We start from the raw sequence: 5,845 nt of genomic DNA on the forward strand, positions 1-5,845 counted from the left end.
ACAGGTAAGCAGTAAACCAGTTGCGCCTCTGCAGGTCCCATCTGCAGTGGATTCCCACCTCCTGCACAGAATCCATCTGTACCCCATTTAAGATCTCCTCAATAATCGGAAGCTGTGACAGATCTCCTTCAAACGCTAACTACTGACAGAAGAGGGTAGGCAGGGTCTTTCCACAGTTGACTCTTGTAATGATAATAGTGAGCAATTCATCTGGTACTGATTCAAGAAGGCAAATGCTTTTGAGCAAATACATAGAGGCCAAACACTGAGGCTTCTCTCCTGCTACGGGATCCTTCCCTTTGAGAGTCACAGTCCTGGGCTAGGTTGTTACTGGACGCAATGGATTGGGTTTCAGACCACACTCTCCAAAACTTGGTGTCAGTGTTCAGGCATATATCCACAACTCAGAGTTCACATCCCCTGCGTGGAATCATCTGGGAAGCAGGATATCAAAATATCCTGTTGAGAATGCCAAGACTTCATGAGAGCCCCTAGCGAGAGCAGGATAAAAAGCCAAGACACTACCGTGGCCTTCGCTGCGTGTCTGTGTCCACCGACCACAGCTGCATGACAGTGGTGGGAAGAGTTCGTGAGTAGCGACTCCAGGACGGCCATGGCTGAGGCCTCATCCTGCCACACACTCTGGATGCCCAGGTCCAGGAGCCTGGGTGGGTTCCTGCTGCTTCTGCTGATCAATCTGCTCCAAGAGCAATCCTGACTTGTGAATGGTACGAGATGTCTGCTCAAACTTCTGGGAGAGCTACACTGGTTGTCCTTGCCCTCCAAAACTGGATCATGGCACCCAGAGCTCCTCAGAAGGGAGCTTTCTGGCTTTGTTACTCCTCTTATCAACTCACAGTGGGAGAGACTCGCAAGACCCATGTGAGGCTTACATTTCAGTCTGCTACTTCCTCTGCGTACGTTGGCCCTAAGGTTTTCGAACCCAATATGGGCAGGCCGATGATGGACCTCAGCAGCTGGTGAGGTGGATAAATCAAAGATCAGTAGGAAATATGGTCATTGCATATTGAATCAAACCATCCCAAGGCTAACTAACTCTACAGGAAAGGCAAACTCAAGAAGCATAATGGTGCGTTCATCAAACTGAACTTGGAGATCTGTATTGAACTACAACACTCTGGGTGATGGGGTATCTATGGGAGTACAAGAAAGTCTTGTCAATACAATGATGAGTAAAATTTTCTCACGAATCACTAATGAAGACGCTGAAGTAGTTTTCCAATCACTTCAGTATGAAATTGACCCATCATGTAGTCAAGCCACATAGATAATTATTGGTAATTGGAGTGAGAAATTAGGAAACAATGAGGTAGGGAAAACAGTTGGAAAATATGGTCTTGGTGATAGAAGGATTCGTGAAATCACAAGGTAAATTTTGCAAGTATACTTTAGACAAACATTGGTCACATTAAGGCAATCTTGTTGACTGATGAATAACCTGACTCCTTCCCCCCTTTCATGTCAGAGAGTCCCAGTAGTCATTTATTTTAAAATATGCTCCTATGTAATCAAAATTAAAACATTTTAATTAATATCATTGTTCCCTTTAATGTTTTAGCCATGATGGTACTATTTTTATTTTATTGACCAGGATGTTGTTATCAAAGCTATACCCTGCAACATTCACTAACTCTAAAGAATAACAGTATTAATTTTCCTGGCTGATTTGCAGAAGCTGGTGCCTTGCGTACTCTTGCTGGGTGGTCTGCAGACCAGCGGCACCATGTAAGGCCATAGCCAGCCCACCAGGGGGATGCTGCCCGGGATGTAGTGGATCTTCTTGTGGTAGAAGAGGAGCCCGTCCACCTCAAAAGGGAAGCGTGTGGCCAGCACCTCACACAGCCTCTTGGGGTGCACTGGAAGTTCTGGGCCCCACAAACTAAAAAGGATTGAGCTTTGTTTGCTCTCCCAGGTCGCCTTCCTCGGCTAACTGCGCATGCATCCAGTAGAACCAGAAATCAGTGGGGCAGTCATAAACGCGATGTCCCCGCTAACACAACAGTTCCAGAACGTAGTAAGTCTGCTGCACCTCGCTGTGAATGCAGTGCACAATGGTGTCCATGAGCTCTGCCTGCTGCCTCCGTGCAGGAGGGAAGGAAACCTGTCCACACAGTAAACGCTCTTGGTGTAGGTGCTGGTGCAACCCCTGGAGGCCACGATGAGCGCTCTTTTTCCAATGGGGCACAAGACCACAATCCACTCCTGCCCCAAGTCCGTGGGGACATCAATCAGCCACTCAGAGAGCATCAACTGATTGGCAAAGTGCTAGGGGAGTTTCTCGTCAATGTCAACATCCATGTCTTCGTCATCTTTCCTGTGTTCCTCCTCCTCACTCTGCACTCCAGTCCAGTCATCTTCAGCCAGCCTTCTGGCCTGGTTCACAGAGGCGAGTCGCTTGTATTTCTGCAGTTCAAATAACGACGGTGCAGCTCATCCTGCTCCAAGGAACTGCACTTGGGCTTGTACTGGGACAGGAGCGGGTGTGAGGCTGCACATCCGTTCAAATCTCGGGACACAGAGAATCTGCTAGCCAGGGCTGGACTCAGCTCTTCCATCATTCCATCAAACTTTTTGAACAAAATAAATGGCAGCTATGCACGACTGACTTCTGCCTGTGCAATCCACGGAAATCAAGTCCACTACAGAAGTTGGACAAGTGTTTCACTACAAAAGAGACCCTAACACCAAGATAAGTTAAGGACAAAGTGCCTTCGTTTATGAAGGACACAAAGATGCAGACACATTAGGGTCGCCATTCCCATGAAGTCTTCATACCATCAGACTAATCAAACACGGGATTTTACTTCACTAAGTCCTGGAATACAGGGAGCTGTACAAATTCATGAGTAATTGTAAGACCACTAATCACAATAAGAGGGGGATTATGGAAGCCATAGGAGGACCAAGATTGGGACACATAGTTTATGTTCTAAAGACTTTGGCACTTTCAAATGAAGCAATTGAGCAAGATGCTAGGGTAGGACTCCTGATTATGCAACCTACAGTCCTGTCCATCAAGGACATGCCCAGGGAGCCCTAAAACACTGCTTCTCCCTGGACCATCTTTAGAAGCATGCAAGTAATGCAATTTCCAATGCACCCTACCAGAGGTCAAGATGAACAACTTCATTGTTACATGATCTCAAGGCATTTCCAGAAGTGGTTTTTGATTTGGGGTTTTTGTTTTGTTTTTGACATTGGAAAGTTATGTGTAACATCCAAAAACATAGTGCTGAGACATAAGCCCTAACTTAAGAGATTTTGGAGGAGGTCATTATGTGCAGTCAAAAATGAAGCTGGGGCCATGAAGATGAAGAAATGAATCAACTACGTGAGAGCACAAATATAACCTGAGATCCATCCCACATGAATGGCAAGGCCATCTCAAGAACAGATAGGATTGAGTGAACACTACCAGCAGGAAACTGGACCAGCTGTGTGATGACATCAATAACATCATGTATGAAGAAAGCAAAGTCCTCCACAAGACACAAAAGGTAGAATGACAAAAGTGGACATCTAAGAGACTCTGAATCCTGCCATTGGTAGAAATGTAACTAAAGCAAATGGAAGAAATGATGAAAGAAACGGAAGAGAATATTTCAAAGAGCAACTTCAGGAGAAAAATTAAAATATTAACATGAAACATGATGCCCAAGGGGGAATCCTTCAAGTTATAGTGGTGAGAACATCGAGAATGTCATTCGGTAGATGTGGCACAGAAAAGAGAAGTGGGAATAGGCTCACACCCCAGGAAAGCTTGGCCTGACTTTATCCAAAGAAACATAGTCAGACAGGCATTTTCTGCACAGCTTTCAGTTAATAGCTTTGTAATCAAGAGGGTCTTATTCATCCACCAGGTGAGAATTGACCACAGAAGACTAAGCTATCTCTGGTTTACATGTCTAGGACATGTTTGTCTACCCTCCTTGAATTTTCTGTTTTAAGGGTTTGTGGTGGGGGTGTGAGAGGGTTGAATAGTAAGGGTTCAACTTACTCTTCAGACACGAGAGTCTCAGCAGCAGTGCTGTGGGTCCACAAAAATGATGGCCACTAAAACGCCTTGATAATTTAGAAGAGTTGTTATTCAGTTGTCACCCGACATTGAGAATCTAAAAGAAATTCCAGGATTGAAGTCTTGAGTGGATATTTAAGTCCATCATTAAAAGCAAACACTCACTTAGAATCTGTCTATAATTATTAAGCAAGCACAAGGTTTGCACTAAAGTGCATTCTCTCAAACAAAGAGTAAAAGGAGCTTCTTGCCACAGTCAATGCAGATGAATGGGAACCACACAGGACAGAGTAAACCACCCCTGTGGGATTCCACGACTGTAATTCTGAATGGGAGAAGAAAGCCCCATCTTTCTCCCCTATTTAAAATACAGGTATCACTGAATTGGCCATTCCATTTCACCTCAGTGGACGGGATCACCTACTTGGGGACCACTATTATATGTCTTTATGGGAGCAGGCTCTCATCACTCTGAACTGGAAACAGCGGTGGTTCTGAAGACTCCAACAGTTGATTAATAGATGAATAACTCCACACTGGAGCCCATCCCCCAAACTGACACCCTTCTTTACCTGCCACACTACAGAGAATCATGATCTCAGCAAGATGATACATTTAAAAAGAGGACCTGATGCAAAGGGCTTAAGTGGAGAGCAAATGCTTTGAGAATGATTGGGGCAGGGAATGTGCGGATGTGCTTTATACAATTTATGTGTATATATATGTATGGATTGTGATAAGAGTTGTATGAGCAGCTGATAAAATGTATTGTAAAAAGATGATACATTTAATGAACCATTGCACAAAAGCAAGCTATTAAGATGTATCAAGTCCCTGAATAGGTACTGAGTTGTGAAGGAGATAGAGGGTAAGCACAACCCCCTGATCTGTTTACCCTGATTAGACTGGGTAGAGCAAATATATTTATATGTTCATAATGCAATATTGAATGCACTCAAATCACATAGGCCTCAAAGAAAGACAAGTTTGGAATGCCACACCTCAACCTCTAGGACCTTCCCCACTTAGCACCTCAGAACTATTTAGAGAATTTTCCTGTGACTCCCTATTTCAAATCACCATTGGAAAGGTTAACAAGGCTCAGATTTTAATCTTGACTCTTATCTTTGATCAAGTATTTCCAGTGGGTGATGAATCCAAGATGGCAGGTCAAAGGACAAACTTTTCCCAAGGGTGTTGAGACCAACAATTTCCATAGATACAGAGATAATGTCAGGATTAGGTCTCAAGTCTCCAAACATTCAGGACAGAGGAAGGGTCCAGGCCCAGAACAAAGGAGAGAGCTTTCAGAGTCATTTTAACTCATAAAACCACACCCACAAGATAGCTAGCTTCCCCATCATTGGCTGTTCACAGTAGGTCTCAGCAGGGAAGTGATGGTATTTTTGGTCGTTTTATCCTCCAGGCTGATGCCATCCTAACAGAACACACCCTTTGCGTCCAGACCCAGCCCTGTTGAGATAAACTGTCAGCCATCAAACCTCACCCCCTGTGATTGATAGTACATAGAACATTTTGAGGAGATGTGTCAGCAGATGAGAGTGGATTAAGCAATTGGTTACAGAAATGGCTCTAGTCCACAGATTGTCACATATGCAAAATAATACCCTTATTGATATTCATTTGTGTAACTCATTTCCCATAGCACAAACACACTTGTACTGTGTCTCTTCCAACATAGAGCCAACTTATGGGAAAGAGTAAAAGTGCCTCCTTGGCTGCCTACAGACTGTTGATCTCTCCAGGGGTAGATGACCTCATCAAGCCCCACAGATTGCCGGGTAGGTT

At 44.4% G+C, this 5,845-nt stretch overlaps 1 pseudogene; it reads right to left on the minus strand.

The window, feature by feature from the left end:
* Positions 1 to 1,653: 1,653 nt before the first annotated feature.
* LOC142434812 (snurportin-1 pseudogene) lies at positions 1,654 to 2,576 on the minus strand (annotated as a pseudogene).
* Positions 2,577 to 5,845: the final 3,269 nt, after the last annotated feature.

Source organism: Tenrec ecaudatus, chromosome X, assembly GCF_050624435.1.
Source record: "Tenrec ecaudatus isolate mTenEca1 chromosome X, mTenEca1.hap1, whole genome shotgun sequence".
Lineage (NCBI taxonomy): Eukaryota > Metazoa > Chordata > Mammalia > Afrosoricida > Tenrecidae > Tenrec > Tenrec ecaudatus.